This window comes from Rattus norvegicus, chromosome 10 (genome assembly GCF_036323735.1).
Source record: "Rattus norvegicus strain BN/NHsdMcwi chromosome 10, GRCr8, whole genome shotgun sequence".
Taxonomy (NCBI): Eukaryota; Metazoa; Chordata; class Mammalia; order Rodentia; family Muridae; genus Rattus; species Rattus norvegicus.
Genome location: NC_086028.1, coordinates 6880604 through 6899678, shown reverse-complemented (window position 1 = coordinate 6899678; position 19075 = coordinate 6880604). Strand labels below are relative to the sequence as shown.

Genomic DNA, 19075 nt, shown 5'->3' with positions numbered 1-19075 from the left:
AGCACTTGAGAGGCAGACAGGAGCATCAGGAGAGATGAAATGATGACTCAGAGGTAAGAACACTTAGCACTCTGACAGGCCCTTGGCTTGGTTCCCAGCACCCAGAGGAGGCTGACACTCTCCATAAGTCCAGTTCCAGGGCATCTGATGCCTTCTTCAGAACTCTAAGGGCACCAGGCATGTATGTGGGAAACAAATCTACATGCAAGGAAAACACTCACACAGTAAAAAGAAATAAATAAAAACCCTTTAAAAAGGAAGAAGGTCAAGGTCACTTTCATCTATCTGGTGAGTTTGTGCTCAGCCTGGGAGACATGAGATTCAGTCTCAGAAACCTAGCTCAGCATCCATGCACACAAGCCGACCAACAAAGTCAGCATTGCCGTGACGTTCTTTTAGTTTTGTTTTACTAGGGCTTTTGCATTAAGAGTGGTAGAGCATAGCAGTGGGTCACCCACTGCACACCAGCTGTGCCGTGAGGCAGCAGGAATTGACGGATGGACGGGACAGGCGAATAACCTGCCCTCGGGAAGCCTGCACCGTGGAGCCATTGGCTAGAAGCTGCGGGTGCCAGAGCCATATCCAACGGATCCGCTCATTTATGAGTTAATCAGACTGACTTGGGCCTGCTACACCACATTTCATAGTTAGCTGCTCAATAAACACGGATCTGTTGGCTTTATGTCTCTCCCCAGATGATGAATTCCACAGCAGCTTTCAGTTGTGCAAAGATAAATCACTCGTGGTCCAAGTGGCCACAGAAATAACAGCAATTTATAGACACACCCCAGGAGTCCCTTGTGAGAACTCCTCCACTATTTATGAGGTGTGGTGACGAATGTTAAAGGCAAGGGTGGCGGGGGAGGCTTTATTTTATTACCCACCGCACGCCACCAAAGAACCCTACATGGAAATGTTTATTGGGAATCCAGTTTGTTAGGAAGCCATCAAGACAAGTCATTCATCACAGACAGGAAGCAGACGATCCCCACAAAGCTGCAGTGATATTTTTAATACCGGCTGAGCATTTCTCAATCAGAAAAGAGACTCTTTCTCAGTCTTTTCAAATCACTTCCCAGCTTATGGTGCAAATTATTGGATGAGTCCAACAGAATAATAGAAATTATTATTTCTGTAAACTTCCGTTGGAGTTTACACCGGAGAGTATGGGAAACACGCCGTCTTAGTTATTTTCTGTTGCTGTGATGAAATCTCCTGATAAAAGCACTTTAAGGACAGAAGGGTTCATTGTGGTCCCCAGTTCATGCTGGGGAAGTCAAGGAGCTTAAAGCAGCCTCCACACCCTGTCTGCATTAGGAGGGGGAGAGCCACTGACTCTTGTGCTCACTATCTCCTTTCTGTGCAGTCAGGATGCAAGTCCAGGGAATGATGCTGTCCTCCTTCAGGGTGGTTTTCCCCTCTTTAATTAACCTAATGGAGACGCCCTCACAGACGTGTCCAGAGGCTTGTCTGATCTAGTTTCCCACAGCTGCACTCACGTTTCCTAGGTGATTCCTCACCCCGCCACGTAGACACGCCCACACTGATATTTTGTTGTTGCTGTCTTACTTTGCATCATACGAACTTTTGCATAATGCCATAGCCCATGAGCTCAAGGGTCACTGCCTTAAGTCAACGGACTGAGGCAAATCACTTCTTTAAATTATGATCTCTATGGAAAATGAAGATGAAAATCTCACCGTCCTAATGAAATTCATTGGCCATCAAGAAACAGAACAGAACAGGGAAGTGGAAAGGGAGTGATTGGGAAGAGGAAGAGGGTAATCAGGAGTGGGGGCATGGGAGGCTGAGGGGGGATATGATCAAAGTATGATATGCAAATATGTGAGCTGCCATAATTCATCCCATCACACAGAACATGCTGATATAAATAAACACCTTGCCTTTTCAGGATGTCCTAAGAATGGGACACAAGAGGCAGACATTCCTTTTTCTGTTTGTTGTTTATTTTTTTGCACCTGGTCTCCATGTAGTCAAGTTGTCTTCAAACGTTATCTTTTTGCCTTATTGTTCTCAGTGCTGAGAAGTTTGGTTGAGCTACTACACCAAGGGGGGTAATTGTGTGTGTGTGTGTGTGTGTGTGTGTGAAAATTTTCATATATGTAAATTCATATATGGCAAGGCCCTACTGAAGAGCTCTTCTTTAACACTAGAATCAGGCTGTTTCTCCTCAATCTTCCAGAAGGTTAGGCAATAGTATTATTCCATTACACATTCGAAGGATCTGTCTTTGTCATTGTTCTGCAAACTCTAGCTCCTTTGTATTCCCTGGTGTTGTGGATTGAATGTGAAGTGTTTTCCAGAGGCTCACATTTAAAGTCTGGGCTCCAGCATGGGGTGTTGTTTGGGGACCCATAGGAGGTGGAGTCTCACCATAAGAGGTGGGGCCCTAGGGGTAGGCCCTTGAGGTTTTACAGAACAGCTCTTCTTCCTGACTCGGGATGTATTCCAGTCAGCTGCCTTAAAGTCCACCATGATGCCTTCTTAAACTAAGAGCCAAAATAAGCCTCCTTTTTCTAAAGTTGTTTCTGTCAATTACTGTGTCATAGCAATGAGACAAGCAAGTTATAGAGATGGCCTCATGGATCCAACCTGTGAGCTCTGACAGCATGTAAAGCGCTTCCCTACCTGTTAGCTCTGTCAGCTGGTAACACCCTCCCCAACTTCTTTGGTGGCTTCCTGAGGGATCTGTCAGGAAGATTCACACACTGAACTATTTTGTTCCCGTGTTCCCAGAAGTCACTGCCCTTCATTACCCACTGCCTGTTGACTTTAAGATCATGGCATCCTATATCTCTCTGGGTTTCTACAGTTGTTTCAAATGCTAAGATCTTTAGGAGTCCATCTTAGCCAGAAGTCGACCCAAGCCAACAATGTATGAATCTTTCTGGTTCACAAATTCCAACACATAAAGTGATAATTAGATGTGTGCTGGATTAAATTTTGTTTAAATAATGGACTTCATAGGCTCTTACACACACACACACACACACACACACACACACACACACACACACACACCCTGCACTGCGAAGCCAGATTCTTTCTTTCGTTTGTTCGTTCATTCGTTCGTTCGTTCGTTCTTTCTTTTTTTCTTTTTTTTTTTTTCAGAGAGGTGAGATCATCTGAAATATAGATGGAAAAAGAGAAAGTGATCCCAGAAGGGCTGCCTGGAAGCGTCATGGGCAACAAAGACCGGTGGGCCTCACGGAAGGTAACAGGCAGCAAAGTTAAAAGTAGATTTAGAAAGTGTTGAGCTAGGAGTACCAGAGGGAAAAACATGCTAACCATATGGCTAAGCCCTTGAGTAGCCAAGACATTTAAAAAATAAGCTGGGGTTGGGGATTTAGCTCAGTGGTAGAGCACTTGCCTAGCGAGCACAAGGCCCTGGGTTCAGTCCCCAGCTCTGAAAAAAAAAAAGAAAAAAAAATAAGCTGGTGTGTGTGTGTGTGTGTGTGTGTGTGTGTGTGTGTTTGTGTGTATGTAGTGTGTGTGTATATGGTGTGTGTTTGTGTGTGTGTGTATGTGGTGTGTGTTTGTGTGTGTGTATGTGGTTTGTGTGTGTGTGTTTGTGTGTATGTGGTGTGTGTTTGTGTGTGTGTGTATGTGGTGTGTGTGTATGTGGTGTGTGTGTTTGTGTGTGTGTGTTTCATTCACAGATCCAAGGAGTTCCTGAGCAGGTGACTGGAAGCCCAAACTCACCTACAGAGCCAGATTTAGGTTGGGAAAGTGATGTAGTGAAGGCCTCAAAGCTGGGAAGAGGAGGGACTCCACAGGTGAGCTGAGAGCAAGTGACATCCACTCCCACAGAGGCTGCAGGTTCGCTGGGGCTTCTTCTCTGGGGGATTCTAGGACCAAACCAATGACAGTTTTTTTTTTTTAATTTCTCTTCTCTAATTCTTTTCAGTAGTTAGAATTGTTTTTATTTTTAAAGAAAAAGGAAGTCGTTGTAATTTTTCTGAGTTGGGGCATTAACTACTTTTCCTGCTGTGACCAAATACCCAAAGAAGAGCATCCTAAGCGAAGAAGGCCGCATCCAGGTCCACAGTTTGAGGCTCTGGTTCCTCAAGGTGGGGAAGGCATGGAACAGGAGTGGAGGAACCTGGGCATGAGGCTTCATAAGAAGGAAGCAGAGGAAGTTGGATTGGTTCCTCAGCCAGCTCTATCTTTTTAAGCAAGCCTGGACTTCATCCCTCAGAATGTGCTGCCTAATTCAGGGTAAGTTTTCCTACCTCAGTGAACAGAATCTAGAAACTTCCTTAAAGACATACCCAGAGGTGTGTCTCCTAAGTGATTCTCAATGCTGTCAGTCAACAATCAGTGTCATCCACTATAGTCAGAAAGGTCATGTGGGCCTCACTGGGTCTCAGGCAACACACATCCTCATAGTTTGTTCTAGTCTGCCCCACCCCACCCCACCTTTCCTAAAGTCCTTGCACTTTGAATTTCCTTCCATTGGTCAACTCAGAAAGTATTGAGTCTGTAAGCAAAATTCCACAACATAAGTCTTTTCCTGCAGGCCAGCACCTCTAGCATTTGTCTTATGACAAACAGCTTATGCTATAAAGAGACAAGATTGCCAACAGGAATCCTGTCTCCTTTTCTGAAGAAGCTCTTAGAACCGCTGGATTCTCCAGTGGGAGGGTTGATTGGGAAGCAGTCAAGTTTAAAGCTCAGAGCACAGTTACTAGGTTAATACTGATGACCCACTTCAGGGATCCCGTGCTGCCCAAGAAGACAAATCTGTGAGCATATCTGGGAAGCACTTCCTGGATGGAGGACGTTGAGATGGGAAGACCCACCTAAGTGTGGATGTGGTCCTTGGCTATATAAAAGGAGAAGGTGAGCTGACGTGGGTCCGGGAGGTGACATATAGGGGACAATGACTTAGGCAGACCTTGGTTAGAGATGTGCCCCTTTAAGGAAGTTTGCATCTGGCTTTTGGTGATGGGTCCCCTCCAACCTCAAGAGAATCCAGTTGTTGGAAAAAACGGCTGTCAGGGGGAAAGAGCAAAAGTAAGGTTGGGAGGTAGGGATACGGTAGAGCCAATCAGGGAGGGGGGGACAGAGGAACGGGAGTAGGGTGGGGTGGGGTGGGAGGGTTGGGGCTCAAGGAAGGTGGGCAGAAGTCTATAAATAGTTAGATCCAGGGCTTCTCTCCCAGACTTCCAGTTCTGAGCGGGCCCCTCCCATCCCCTAGATGGTAGTAGCCATTTGTATGTTCTAAAATGGTTTACAGCTTTTGCTCCATTTTTCTCTGTGTGGCTGGTCTTCTGAGTCCCCATCAATCTGTACCTGCTTCTGTCAGCTGCCCCAGCTCTGTACTTAATACTGTTTCCAGGCTCTTCAGGATTTCTACCTTCCATCTCAGGGGTGGCCCGGGCTTTCAGGGCTCTTGTCCCAGATCTATTTCTTCTACTCACAGAGACATTGCAACAGCTCTCTGGTTGCCCCATCAGCTGCCAGTCTCCCTTCACTCTCTGGTCTGAGGGTCTGAGTGGTCTTTCTTTGTAGAATGTACTCTTTTGGGTCTGTCCCCAAGAGGGACTCAGTGATAGCCCTAGAGGATCATCCCTCACCCAAGATCCCAGTAGCAGATGGTGCCTTCAAACTATGAACCAAAAATAGAAGACAAAACAAAAACAAAAAGCAAAGCCAGGGGTGGGGTTCCCAGGACCCCAGGTCACATGGTTTTAATCTCTTCCCTTATGTCTAAACACTGGTCTCAGGAAAGGCATAGAGAACAGAAAGTGGTCCAGAGTACATAGAAGCTATAGCTGCCAGCTAGGAGGGCTGACTATGGACAAATGTGTGTTTTTATTAGAAACGTGGTCAAGCTCACGTGTGAAATCCTGGTGTCAACTAAAGCTTGTCAATGGGTTGTTGTATTGATTACATGGGTTCCAAGAGAGGCCTTTCAATCCTGGCTGGGGATAGTAAGTGTTTAACTAACATTATTGCCTTTGTAGCAGATACCGAACTTTCTACAAAATGCCAACATATTTAATTATGATTCTGACTACTCTTTGTTTTCAATTTTCCTAGACTTTCAAGATTCATCTATGATATGTTTTATAAAACAAGGTATGATGTGGCAGGAGGGGGTGCCTTAGTGGACCCATGATGAGTTATCCCTCCTCCTGAGGTATCAGCCAATCGATGGGTCTAGTATAAAAGGAAATTTATTTGGAACTTGGGAAGAGGGTCTGGGGAAGGGAGTAAAGGAAGAAATGGTCTAGTATAAAAGGAAATTTATTTGGGACTTGGGAAGGGTGTCTGGGGAAGGGAGTAAAGGAAGGAACTGTTGGGTGGAGCCTAGAGGAAATGCTAACATTCCTCCATTTTGGTTTAATTAGAAATGAGAAACTAGAAAGAGGCGATGACGGTGAGGCAGGAATGGGGTCCTCCTGATTTTTAGCTACTTCCTGCTGACTTTGGGGAGACTGTTTTGTCTTTGCAGAACCTAAGACAATTGGGATGAGGAAGTGGGTCAAGTCCTAGGAGAGCCGGCTGTTTCATTTCTGTCCAGGGTCTGTGGGACCACCTGCAGGTAGGAAGTGTCTGTGAGAGGAAACTTGAGCACTTGTGGGTTGCTTCTCTGGAATTGTCCTAGATGCAGATTTTGCGTAAACGCCTGGACTTGGCAAGATGCTTGTCTTAGGCAAGATGAGACATTTAATTCTCTGGATGTCCTCTGTCCACAGTTTAGACTGGGACCTGGCAAGGTGATGGAGCAGTCTTTCTCAGTGGTTATCGTACCACAATCTTGGTCCTTTGTCACTATGTCCATGTCTTATTGGAGATCTTCCGGGAGGAGTGGGTCACTGTTAGGATTTGGGAGTCTCTTCATAGTAAACTTAAACATTTTATGTTATATTGAGCAGATCTCTGACAAGCTTGAGAGTTAGTATCTATTAAGCATATCTGAGTTAGACAATCTGTGTCTGTTTCTAGTTATTTGCTCTAGATTGCAATATTGTAATTTGCTGTATTGGTTCTAAGCATGGCTTTAAATATACTTTTGAACACATTGAAGTATATGATTATTTATAAGTTAACTATCAGCTTGTATTTTTAATTATAGTATCCTTTGAGACTAAAGCCTGTTAGGTGTGAGCTTTAAAAATTATGATTTTGAGTAGAAGATCTTTTAGCATTAAAGCCAAAATTTTAAATCTATAAACACAGTCCATAAAGAGATTGGGGACCTTTGATTTTTTTATATAGTATATCATTATAGAAATCTGTAGCTTATAAATATATACAGCTACATTATTATGACAGTAGCAAAAACAAGGCTAAACAGTGATCTTTAACTTTCTAATGTGTAAACCTTTAAAGTGATATTAAAATTACTATTTGCGGAGGCAGGAGAGAAGCCACACGAAAACCTTATCTCAATTGAACTGTCTTTGGAGATCTTTCCTTAAGGTCGGGAAGATGGCAGTGAAGTGGGGACTCCCCACAACAAAGATAGCTGGCAGTCATGTGACTACCCTCAGCCAAGGTGGCACTGAAGCTGTAGCTAGTCAAGTGATATCCCTCAAGCATGATGATGCTGAAACTATATAGCTCTGCTTGTCCCCACCCTGGCCCTTAACAAAGATGGTGGCAAGCTACAGTTTGTTATATTCCAGAATGGAATGAAACAAGATTTATTGACAGAAGCATGCAGTGGCTAGGAATTGGCAAAGAGACAAATAATTAGATTTACAAAGAGACAAGTAGACACATTTTGCCTGGCAGGCAGGGTGTCATGCACATGTGAGGAGAACCTCCCCCTCCCCCATTGCAGCAGCCTGTGCTGTGGCTATGAAAAGGTGTGTAGTCCATCCACAGATGCCAGCACAATTGGGCCCACGTGTTGTGGTGGGTCTGGGGCAAGTACGAATGGGCTCTGCAGCTTGGGCCCAAATGCATGCAGGGATCTAGTCCTGTCCAACTGTTTTTCTGCCGCAGCTGGCTTAGAGCTGATGTGGACCAGAATGGAAAGAAATCAGAGATTTTTTTTTTAGTAAGTACAAGTTTAAGAGTAGGCAGAGCAAGCTAAGTCTGAAATAAAATCTGGAGAGTGTTTTTAGAGTCTAGTGGAAGTTTTCTCTGGCTGAGATTTTATGGCTAGGAGGAGCTGGGAACAGGAGAAGCAAAGAAGGTTTGGAGCAAAGGTGGGAAAGCCTGGGTGTAGGAAACCTCCCATCTTCTAGATCGTTGGCAATAGTTGGAAAGGTCCCTTAAAAAATGAGATCAAAATGCCATTATTCTGGCACTTAGAATCGTGATCTAGTGGGTTTTGGGGTCAAATTTGTTTGCAAATGTGTGTCTGAGTTCAGAAGCCTTTGAATCAGGGGCTAGTTTTAAAGGTTTGTGGTTCTGGAGAAGGCATCCCACTGGGGAGCCTGGAGGTCCCAACGAAGACCGTTATTACTTTTTGTTACCAATTGTGGCATCCCAAGGATAGAAAAATAATAATAGCAGAACACTTGTGGTACAGGCTGGCTCACTAGGTCATCACATGGTAACCAGGGGCCAATTGTGGGAGATGCCAGAGAAACACGCACGGAACACCCAGTGCTGGGATTTTTGAGGGAAAAGAGAGGAAGAAAGAAATCTCACTCAAGGGAAGAGGTCCTCAGGCCAGGGCATGAGAAGGGCTAGCCATAGCCATGAAGACTATGGCTAGGAGTTCCTCCATCCTCAAAGGGACCAGAGAGAGACATTGAGAGCTCAACATTCAATCCCTTGGGACCAGGGGGCCATTATGCTGACCAGGGGAAACTTCCCAATTCACCAATGTTTGAATGGAGAGATCTAGCCATCTAATGGCTGGAAAAGGAGCCTGGGCAGCAGGCAGACATGCTGGGATGGGGTCCCCGCCTATGGGCTTACCCCATGCCATGGTGGGACTATGAACCCCAAAACTAGTGAGTCCCAGTCATGGAACCATTGGTATGTTTTATAAAACATCATGTGATGTGATGGGAGGGCATGCTTTCATGGGCCCACACTGAGGCATCCCTCTCTGGGTATCAACCATATGAAAGGGTCTAGTATAAAAGGAAATTTATTTGGCAAGGGGTTCTGGTGACGGGAGTAGAGGCAGGGAAAGAAAGGGAACAGAAAGGACAGAAATAGGAAGGAGAGAAAAAGAAAGGGAAGAAGCTGGCTGGGAACACACACACACACACACACACACACACACACACAGAGAGAGAGAGAGAGAGAGCTGAACAGTTCTTATAAAGAACTATAAGTAGGACTCATATAGTCTTATGTAGAAAGCAGATAAGGGGGTTGGGGATTTAGTTCAGTGGTAGAGCGCTTGCCTAGGAAGCGCAAGGCCCTGGGTTCTGTCCTCAGCTCCGAAAAAAAGAAAGCAGATAAGATGGTTGTCCGAGGGTGGTTGGAAGAACAGGTAACCAACCCTGTACTGTGATACATTGACAACAGATGAATCTCAAGGACATTCAAGGTTAGAAAAGAATCAGTACTGTGTGACTCTTGTTACAGTATAATTAAAAAAGCACACGAGTGGTTCCCACAAGTTCTGACTCTGCATGGATCTGAGTGCTCTAGCCATGCCAAGCTAGCCCCAAGCATTCTATAGCCTAGCACTGCTTTCTGTCATGGACTCTGCTCACACGCCCAAAAACACAGTGAAATCTTGACTCAACAAACTGTAACCCAACAACTAGACTTATATGTTAAATACTCGATGTACAGTACATCCACACAATTAACTTAAACAAATTGATAAGGATATAAACCACCCACCTACATAAGATAAATTTGCCTAAAGAAATCCATCCCTTAAGAAATATTCATGACAACCTGTATCTATGTGGGGATGCATCATGATCGTTTACATCTGCCTCCATGTTTCTTCTCCCTTTCTCTCCTCCATCTCCTTCTAAAACCTCTATTCCCGCCTCCCTTCCTTCTCCTCCAATGACAGGCCTCATTTTATCTTGTACCTGCCTTCATGTGCATAATGACATCAACCTACAACTCATTTATAAGAAATTCTAGAAAGAACGTGCCTGTGGCAATAGATTATCAATGACTGCTTGGGGTGGAGAGTTGGGGGCTCATTTCAAAGACGCCTAGAGTTCTACAGTGCTGGAACATTCTGTGTCTTAATGGGGGTGGCTACTATACAGAGATTAAAAAACAAAATTCCCCCCAACTCAGAAAAGTAGAAAAGAAATCATGGTTGCACCTCTGAGAAAGCACTGAGCTAGAGCACAGGGAAGAGCAAAGATGGGGAGATACCCGGCTCCTTTATACAGCCCGTCAGGTGTACCACATGCATTCTCAAGACAAACAGCCCGCCAGTTACTAGAGGGGGCCTGTGCTGCGTTGGCCTCAAGTGGTTCATCCCAGGTTCTGGGTTCCCTTGGTACATGGGATGGCAATCTGAATTTGCTAATTGGCTCTAACAAAGGAGAAACGAACTTCTCACATGTTCATGACAGGAGGCAGTTTTGTTACTTAGAGCTAGGTGTCAGCTGTGACTTGGTTTCCGATTCTCACCCTCCCTCAGGTAGTGGGAGGTAAAGTGCTGGCTTCCTCCTTGATGACTTGTTTTAAACAGATGGCTTTCAGGCCTCAGGGGCATCCTTGGGTTCTTACATGGCCAAAGGCAACCTTGGGTTCTCACATAGCCAAAGGTTTAATTAGGGTTCTTTTGTTTGTTTGTGTTTTATGTACATATATTTAAAAGAGATAGGAAGGACTCAAGGTTAGTGGACCCTCTGTGTCTGCATGTTTCATGTTTGGGAATTTAACCAATTATGTGAAAAACATTTGGGAAAAAATACCTAAATACATACACCTTTTTGTCATGATTCTCTAAATAATAATGCAGATAGCATTTTGACAGCATGACTATTTAGAACAATAGCAATGGCAAATTCTACCCCAGGGCCTGTGACCTCCCTAGCCAAGACCTTTCACCAGAATTACACTACCAGGCATGGAATTTCCTACTGTGGAGCTGACCTCACATCCAATCAGAAGTCAGTTAGTCACCGATGACGATCATGCCACGGTTGCACAAGGTGTCTAACAAGTGGTTATTGTATCATCTAGTGCTGGGTAAGACCACGGTGTCTTCACTCTCTCAGCAGCCTGTATTGCTCCTTCTAGCACCACAGTATCTAACAAGCAGGGAGGAAGTTCTGTGAACAGTTTGAGATGGATTCATGTATGTCCTGCAGCCAAATGTCTGGTGCCTTCAACAGTGTCTTCTCTGGCAGTTATGGTGGGTAGCCAACGGCAACAAGGTGGATAGTCTTCAGGCCCACCAATTATTGCGGATCTGTTGGCAGTTGATAGTTCCTGGGGAGGGAGGATCATTCTTTCCTTCGGAAGATGAGGCAGTAACTGGGTTACCATGCTCTAGTGGATGGCTCAACCCTTGGACACTTGGGCGGCGGTAACTGGATTTAGTGGGTTATAAGAATGAAGGGGAAAAAATGATGTGTTGGAAGGGATGGATAGGGAGTTGAAAGAAAAGCTAGAAGGGGGACATCATACTTCACTGTACGAAATTCCCAAGAATAAAGATAAAATGATGTGGAACAGTTATTTACGTAGCAGTTACATTGTACTAGGTGTTCCAAATGATCCTAGAATGATTTAAAATGTAAGGGAGGGTAAGTGTAGGATAATGAAATATTATATAAGTTCATAGACATGGTTTTTTTTTGCAGAGTTTGTTATTTGGGGCAGGTGGGGAGATCCTGGAACCAATCCCCCAATTGATACCAAGGAACACCTATATAGGTTTTCTAAAGAAGATGGTTCATGAAATCGGATGGAGAAGAGGCCTCTTCCCTAACCCTCACACAGGGAGAATGAAGCCAGTTTTAGTTTGTATTAGCTTTCCCAGAAGTATGTGTGCCTGTCCAGGTTTCTCTCTATGCCTCTTCACTCAGGAAACGTATGTCTAAAATGGAGAATTGAAGCCTCTCACTGCCACCTGCAACGCTTCCTGCTCTTCGCACACACTTCAGAGAGGTTCTGTGCTTTCCTTGAAACACTCACAAATTTCTCTGAGTTATTTTTGCTGTCATAACAGCATAAAAAATTATAGCTGGGTTATACCCAGGTTAATACAACTCATATTAAAGAAATCCTCTTAAATTTTGGCGATAAGGGAGCCTAATTCTTCCCAGGGACAGAAAAAAATGCAATTCAAAGGGAATTTAGTAAAGACTATTAAAGTAATTTAATACCTGCCTTCCTGCGAGGAGTATTTTGAGCTGAGACTTTCTGTCTCTTCCCTCCTACCCTCTCCTATCCAAAATAGTAATTGAGCATCTATCCTGTCCTAGATTTTTCGAGGCACTGAGAACACGATGAGAAGCACAGACACGGTCCCTGTCCTCATGGAGGTTACCATCTGGCAAGGCAGCAGGAGGAGGTGATTACACCAATACCTGCTTGTTTATTATCGAGGACTCCATATGAAGCAGTCCCCACACTCTGCGGAAAGTTTGATCCACATCTAGCAATGCTATTATTGGGAGGCTATGGAAACTTTGGAACTGGGGTTCAAATGGAGGAAGGGTCTCTTGGGGACACTGGGGAGGCTTAGTCACTCCCTCAAACACCCAGCCATCGCTAGCCAATTTTGAGTTGTGAGACAAGTTCTTTTCTCTCTGTTTTCGGATGATTATGCTCAGAATGATGCAGCCGTTCATGCCACTGTGATGTGCCCACGTTACTTTTGTAATGCAAATATTGCTGCTCTTAAGGACACACTCATAGCCTGCTAAGATGAACTCAGCAAGAGGGTCATCGTTGGACATAGACATACTCATGACTTAACCTGGCATCGTCTCAAGGGACAGATATGTGGATCTAATAAAGACTGCAGAGACATAACCGCTGCAGTGACCTGACATGTCTCATACCTCTTTTCATTTGTCACACAAATTAATCTGGACGTGTCATTTAGACACAGCAGCTATGCTCACTCACCGGGCCAGCGGGGCGACCTAGAGGACCTGCTTATTCTCTAGCTTTGGAGAGGGGCTTGACTGAGCTTTTCTCTACCTTCGATCTGCTCCTCTTCATTATTTCACGATTGGGATTGGTAAAAAATGTTTACTGTTCCAGAATTCTTTAAAATTTTGAGGAGTGGAATGGTGGTGGTACCCACTGGAAAAAGAAAGTGTGTAGACATGTATGTGTGCATGTATGCATTGTGTGTGTGTGTTGTGTGTTCTATGTTGTGTGTGTGTTGTGTGTGTGTGTGTGAGTGTGTGTGTGCATGAAGTCCAGAGGTGTATTCTTCAGTTCCTTTTGTCCTAATTTATCTCTATTGCTGTGATGAAACACTTTGACAAAAGAGCTTCAGAAAGAAGGGACTTACTTGGCTTGTGACTCCAGGTTATAGTTCATCATTACAGGAGTGTGGAGGCAGGAACTTAGTAGCTTGTCTCATCTACAGTTAAGAACTCAGGGAGAATAAATGCATGGATGCCTCTTGCCCAGCCCATGGAAATGGTACCACTAACTTCTGTAGTTCGTCTTCACATATCACTCATCGAAAACCACAGCAGCTGCCCACAGTCTCGCCCGCAGGCTGACTTGTTCTAGACTCTCCATCACTGATTCTAGACTGGGTCACATTGGCAATTAAAACTAACCTCACAGCTCTTCTTGATTCTCATATCCTCTTTAAAGTCGACGAACAGAACCTACTCATGATTGCAATTTTGAAATCCTTGTCTGTGTTTCAGCTAAATTGCCTGTCCCAAGGCCTATTGCAGTGGGACTTCTGGCTTCTGGAGGAGGCATATACCTAGGTTGTTCATGTTTGCTTTTGTGCTGTGATCTAGGCATCCAGAGCTATAATGTCTGACATGCTTCTTAGTGTAGATATTAGGTCTTGTTTTTGTTGGATAGGTGTTCTGTTCTTTGGTTGTTATTACCATTGTGTATTCTAGCCAAGTGTGGTGACTATGGAGTTTTTGAGACCCTAGTGTGTAGGGTTCATGGTAGAGAGCTGTTCTGTCTGTGGGTTGGATTAAAGTCACAGAGGAATGGAGATGAGCTAGAAGGAAAGGGTGGTGGGAAAGAACTATAGAGACCCTAGGTCTACACCAAGAGGCCAATTCCCTGGGTGGGGGTGGGGGAGAGTTGGGCTGGGAAGAGCTCTGTGTTTCTTGAGACAGTATCTGCCGTTGAACCTGGGACTCACTGATCTGGCTAGATTGGCTGAACATCAAACCCGAGGGAGTCTTCTTTCTCCGTCTCCCCTTTCTAGGATTATAAGTACACTCCTGTACCCTTCTCCTTTTGTGAGAGGCAAGGCTAGACCTCAGGTCCTGGCTCTGCCATGTTGCTCCCTTCCCATGGCTTAGCTGTGTGTTTGACTCTTGCAGTCAGTCTTCCAATTGGAAACATTCCACCCTGCAGGGAGGAGAGTGTCTCCTGAGTCTCAAGAAGCTTCTGGAACCTTCAAGACTGGCCCCTTCCCAGTGGTTAAGAAAGCAGCAAAGAGTTGTGGAGGAAGGGGAGGGTGTTCATTGGAGCTGCCTGCAAATTTGTGCAGGGAACTCCGGGGAGGAAGTTTTCCTTAGTCAACACTCATGCCTGGATGGGGTTTCTCCATGATTCAACTTTCTTTGAGATACTCATACTCCTGGTAAATAGACCTTTTCTCTGTTCTGTAAGAAACCCCAATATCCTAGACTCAGTAGAATTTTTTTTCTGTAGTCAGCAGCCCAGCTAGGTGAAGAGACATTTGTTTCTGTCTCCTCAGGTAAAGCCATGCATTAGTTGGTGGGGTTGGCTTGTTTTCCTCACTTCTTTTCTAGTCTCTCCATCCCTGATGGTTCTCTTGGTTTATTAATGTCTTCTGTCTTCTCTCCAGTACTTTTCTTCTTCTAACTCTAAATGGTAGTTATTAAATTACACCCAGCATGCTTTGTGGTAAGTGGAAATCTGTTCTCATTCAGGTGCTGTGGGGGGACAGGGAGAGGCGAGTCTGGAAGCATCTCTGAAGAAACACTCTCCCGGCCTCTGCATACGATCTCCAAGCACAGGTTTGGTTTGTCATAACTCCTGGTGAGTCTTTGTCCTCTGCCCACCCTCTGTAACCTCCCTTGATCATGTCTTTGCTTCTATTATGGAGATGGGGTATCACTATTAGTTCAGGTAGGCCTTGAACTTATGATCTTCCTGCCTCAGGTTCCCGAGTACTGACTGGGCTGTCAGGTGTGCATGCCCCTTTCTGGACCAACCATGCTTAGCAAAGGCTGAGTTCCAGTAGTGGGAAGAGAGCTGTTTCCTTAGAATGGAGTAAGGGAGAAAGAAATCCTTGTTATGCCACTTTAGAAAACATGAAAAATTTCAAAGCAGAAAAAAATAAACCCTTAAATATAACACAACATATCTTCTACAGCCTGTCACATGAACAAGCCCATGTGGGAAAGGATATGGCAAGCTGTACGGAGCCATATTGGATTTGGGCCTAGCCGCTTTTTGAACTGCATGGGTCAAAGTGACTAGGTGACTCTGGGCTGTTTGGCCACAGAGACTCACCCCTAAGATGACTGCCTTAAGTCTTAAGATTGTTGAATGAAAGCCTCTCCCATGAATTTACAGCACAGGAAGATAACATTCAAGGGATGCCTCAGCTCCCTTAGCAGATACCTGTTACCTCCTGAATCAACACCCAGTGTCTCCGCCGCCTGACCTCATCGTCTACCGCCTGACCTCTTTGCCTCCAGCTATCACTACCTATACCCTCATCTCCCCCTCCTCTGTGTTTCACAAAGGACACCCCCCTACCTGAAAGCCTTAAAAGCTGTAATGTTCACCCCAATAAACAAGACCTTGGCAATAGAATCTTGCTTGGTCTCCTTCTTCTCTCGCCCCCCATTTAGGCCCAAGGGTAGCACCCCTTCGGGACCCTGAATAACTGGGTCCCCGCTGGCGGGGACAGCAAGCAAGTGAGTTTGCTGGAGATTGCCCACCAGTTTGCGTGGCTACAAGGGGGTGCTCTGTGAGGCAGTGACCCCAGATACTTCATTTCTGGATTGCTTTTTACTACTGATAAGCCTTTCCTGCCATTATTACATTGCCTAATGATTCCTGGGCATTATCCTATCCTATTAGGCAAATTTCCTGCAGATTATTATGAAAATGTACTTTCATATAATAATGCTGCTTACATATATTAATGACTTTATTGAATTCTTTGTTTGATTAAAATAATTTTAGGAAGAAAGTTTAAGAAAATGGTTCCAGTTTTTGTTTTTGTTTTTGTTTTGCCAGAAAGATACAATAAAGTTAGAATCAAGAGCAGAGTGTGCCCCTGCCCATGAGATAGTAAGTAAAGGCTGCACAATAAGGAGCACAATGAGCTTTCATAAATTGAACTAAGGAGAGAAACAGGCTTGGAACAGATTTGTGATCAAGGAAAAATGTTCGTTCTAGGTCCAAGGATGAGGCCACAGGTGTGCACTGTGATAAAACAAGGCCATGTGAAACTGTTGCTTTGAACTTAACAACATCCTTCTGTAACTCCCTTTTGTGTAACATTTTAACTATGAGGTAATTTTATAAAGAACTTTTGTTTAGGAAGCTATAAAAGGCTGAGAGGAAAAAATAAAATGTGGCTGTTTGGGCTCTGCTGTATCCACCAAACGTGTGTGTGTGTTTGTATGTGTGTGTGTGTGTGCGCCCGAGTGTGCGCGCACGCGTGCATGCATTTGCATGCATGATCTTCTCTCCATCTTTTTCTTTCTCACTATCCACTTAAGAGTTAAACGAGTTCAGAGTTAAGTTTTGTTCCCGTGGGTACTATTAGTGCTGACCTCATAACTCTCCTGCAGCTATCAGCTTGGGAGCTCGATCAGTTGCTATCAAAACCCCAGTCACCAGCGCCAACCTTGCTGCCTTCCTCAATTTATCTAGATGTTTAACTGGCCTACAACAGTTATACAAAACTTTGAATTTCAGAATATTTCTCAATGATTTTTTTTCTAACGAGATATTTCTAGAATGAAGAGTTGTACCTTGGTAAGGTTCTTGATGCAATTGCCAAGATGATGCTCACATTTTGGAATCTATAGACGTTGTTTTACTTGTGGATATATTGTGATAATTTGATCCAATTCCCAAGAGAGTGGAAATGAGATGAGGGGAGGTTGGTACTGAGAATAGGATGAGGGATGCTTAGTCTTCTCTGGTGTGTGTGTGTGTGTGTGTGTGTGTGTGTGTTACACATACATGCTGTTCTACATGTAAATTTATGCATGTGTATGCTAGTACATGGGGGGCTAGAGACCTATGTTGGATGTCTTTCCTAAGTTGTTCTTCAAATTAATTACATTTTTCTTTCATTTTTATTTCATGTGTACGGGTATTTTGCCTGAAGGTATTCATCACATGTGTGCATGCCTGCAGAAGGCAGAAGAGGGCATCCGGTTCCCTGAGACTGAAGTTACAGACATGAGTTGTGAGCTGCCATGTGGATGCTCTGAATCAAACCCCAGTCCTCTGGAAGACACCAGTGCTTTTAACTGCTGAGCCATCTCTCCATCTCTCCAGCCCCTGCATTATTTCTGAGACAGATGTCTACTGGACCAGGATCTCACCTTGGCTAGACTGTCTAGTAAGCCCCAGGGACCTCCCTGTTTCAGCCTCCCAGCACTGGTAGCACAAGTGTACAACTGTGTTGGCTTTTCAATATGGGTCCTGGAGATCAAAGGTTTGCTGAGCCATCGCCCCAGCCTATCATTTCCTGTAAAGTACATTTTATTCTGGACTAAATGCTTGTCTAAAATTGACTTTTATTAGTTTCTTTCACTGTAGGTCATCTTAGCTCAAACTGGTATGTCAGGTAACTTTAAAATCATGTCATTTCTCTGCTTGGATCTGTATTAAATTTTATTTTTATTGACAAATAGTATGTATATTCCTGGGGTACAATGAGCTCCTTCAACACATGGACTGGCTGTATCATAGGATGAGGCACCTGGATGAATTAACAAGTACCAGCTCAGAGGCAAGTTTCTGTGTGGTGGGAGCAGTAGGATCCATATGTCTACCAGTTCTGAAATACAAGATACATGTTATCACCTAGAACTGGAGATGCCTTGCTGTATGTCAGATCACAAGAACTTGTTTCTCCTGTCTCAGTCACGAGTTACACCCCTCGACCAATAGCCTCATCTTGCCTACCACTACCATTGTACTTAAAAAAAGATTTTTTTTCTGATATCACACACATCTAGTGTGCTCTGATTATTGTTCCTCATACTCTCTTACCTGTTCCCGTCCATATTACCACTCTAAAGTCCCCTTTCCACATCCGGGCCTTTCTGAGTCTCTTTTTGTTTTGTGACCCAGTTACTTTAGCCAGGGTCTTCTGTTTGCCCACTGGTTTGGTTGTCTACTGGAGCCGGGTAGCTCTGCTGTGGCCTGGACAATGACTGCCCCTTCAGAATCCGTAAGTAGTTAGCAGTTCAGCAGGGAGGAGTAGAGACCGTTCCCTGGTTCATGATTGATCACTGATGTGTCCAGTCAAATAGAGGCCCATAGCAGACAGCCGCATCTGCTGTGGGACTGGGACTGTGTGGGCCGTGCCGCATCCAAAGGCAGCATTTCACCCCCATCCCCCATCTTCAAGTTCTTGCATTCTTCTCTCCCCTTCTTCCGCAATGCTCCCTGAGCCTTAGCAGGAGGGTATAGACGTGAGTTCCAGGAGTTCTCATTTGCAGAGTCCGTAGAACTTATTTCACATAGTATACCGTCTTTTGGATTCATCCGCGTCTTTTGGATTTATCCACATTTTCTCAAATGACAGACTCTCATTCTTTTAAAATGCTGAATCACATCCCAGTGTGTATTTATCTTATTAAAATGTGCCTATCAGTTGATAGGTACTGAGGGTTGTTGCAGAATCCTCACTTTGGTGAATAGTGCTGGGGTGAGCGTGGGAACAGATACCTTTGACACACTGATCCCATTGCCTTTGGGCATATGCCCTGAAGTCGAGACCCTTCCTCCAACGCCCCTCTCTCTTTCCCCTCTT

The 19075-nt window shown here is 44.5% G+C and overlaps 1 long non-coding RNA gene across 1 annotated transcript; it reads left to right on the top strand.

Annotated features, from left to right (window-relative positions):
* The first annotated feature begins 1919 nt into the window (after positions 1-1919).
* LOC102554563 (uncharacterized) lies at positions 1920-16136 on the top strand. Its single transcript, XR_594574.4, has 8 exons — positions 1920-3235; positions 3509-4239; positions 4737-4863; positions 6067-6105; positions 6482-6571; positions 12357-12445; positions 14991-15077; positions 15640-16136. It is a non-coding gene; the product is annotated as an uncharacterized LOC102554563 (long non-coding RNA).
* The last annotated feature ends 2939 nt before the right edge of the window (positions 16137-19075 follow it).